The following is a 1766-nucleotide window of genomic DNA, read 5'->3' as shown; positions in this document are numbered from 1 at the left end:
CCTTGTCAAGGGTACACAGATGCGTGATCCCAGGATTGAGGGAGAACAGCGAGGAGTGCTGCATTAATACCTGGCGACAGTCCCTCTGTTGCTCAGGGGTCAAGGATGGGGAGAGGGCCACCCCCTCCACCGATCTATCCTTCTCTTGGGCCGCCAGAAGGTCCGGAAGAGGCTTGCTCTCTTCCTGTTCACTCCCATCCGTCACCATAAGGAGAGAAAGCTCCGATCGCTCATTGTGCGGCTTCAGGCTGTTGATGTGGAACACCCTGCTGGGTTGTCGGGGGTGGGGTGGGGGCTTGAGGTCAACTACGTAAGTGGTCTGGCCTCTATTCTCCAAAATTTTATACGGTCCAGTCCACCGGTCCTGGAGGGCACTAAGCTCTCTGGGCTCAATGACCCACACCTTCTGTCCAGCATTCAACTCAACCGTCCGAGCATTCCGGTCGTACCACTCCTTTATGATGGCTTGACTAACCTCCAGATTGTCTGAGGCTTCCTTCCACAGCTTGGCCATCTAGCTGCTGAATGCCAGCATGTAGCTGACCACGTCACGGGGATGTTCAATAGAAGACTTCTCCCACCCCTCCTTCACTAGGCTGAGGGGCCCTCTAACGGGGTAGCCATAGAGCAGCTCAAAGGGACAGAACCCGACTCCCTTCTGCGGCACCTCGGAGTAGGAGAATAACAGACAGGGTAAGAGGACGTCCCACTTCTATCTCAAGTCCTCTGGCAGCCTCCAGATCATCCTCTTCAGGGTCTTGTTGAAGCTCTCTACGAGCCCTTTAGTCTGGGGGTGGTACGGAGTGGAGAAGCGGTAGGTCACTCTGCACTCCTTCCACATGGCCTGCATGTAGGCCGACATGAAATTTGTGCCCCTATCTGACCACGACCTTGGGGAATCCCACTCCGGTAAAAATCCCCATCAAGGCCCACGCCACCGCAGGTGCAGTGATGGTCTTCAGAGGGATTGCCTCCGGGTACCGGGTGGCATGGTCCACTAACACCAAGATGAACCGGTGTCCCGAAGAAGTCGGCGGTCCATTGGCCCAACAATATCAATGCCTACTCGCTCAAAAGGGGTACCGACAACCGGGAGCTGTTCCAGAGGGACCTTCAACTTAGTCCCAGTCTTGCCACTCACCTGACAAGTCTTACAGGTCTTACAAAAGGTGTCAGAGGCAACTCGCATTCTGGGCCAGTAAAAATGTGGGATCAACCGAGCAAGGGTTTTGTCCTGGCCCAGGTGTCCTGCCAGTGGTATCTCATGTGCCAATTCCAGCAGGAAGGCTCGGTAGCATTGGGGGACCACTAAGGCCCTTGATCAACCATGCACCGGAGCCTTAGGCTCACTGTAGAGGAGGCCATTCTCCCAGTAGATATGGTAATTGCTGTTTTCCTGGTCAGTCGCTAGGGCTTCAGCTTGCCGCAGCATGCCTTAAAGCGTGGGCACTCTCTCTGCGCCTGACAAAATTCCTCCCGGTTAGGCCCTCCTTCCACCTGTCACTCTGTAGGGGTCGGCAAGTCCCCCACGGGAACAACATCCACCTCTGGGGACTCCGGGGTCACCTTCATGGGCTCCCCATCCATCTCACGTCCTCCAAGAAAACCTTCTTGTCCAGCATTGGGCTGGGCCATTGCTCCAGGCTCCAACCCGGGTTGAGTTCCTTGCCGGGCAGCCATGGACCGTGTGACCATGCAAGTCCATCCTTGTAATCCCAGCATTTCGGTGTGGGCTTGGAACTCCACCTCCTTCCAGGCGGTATATT

The sequence above is a fragment of the Lissotriton helveticus genome, chromosome 8 (genome assembly GCF_964261635.1).
Source record: "Lissotriton helveticus chromosome 8, aLisHel1.1, whole genome shotgun sequence".
Taxonomy (NCBI): domain Eukaryota; kingdom Metazoa; phylum Chordata; class Amphibia; order Caudata; family Salamandridae; genus Lissotriton; species Lissotriton helveticus.
This window is presented reverse-complemented; position numbering follows the sequence as displayed.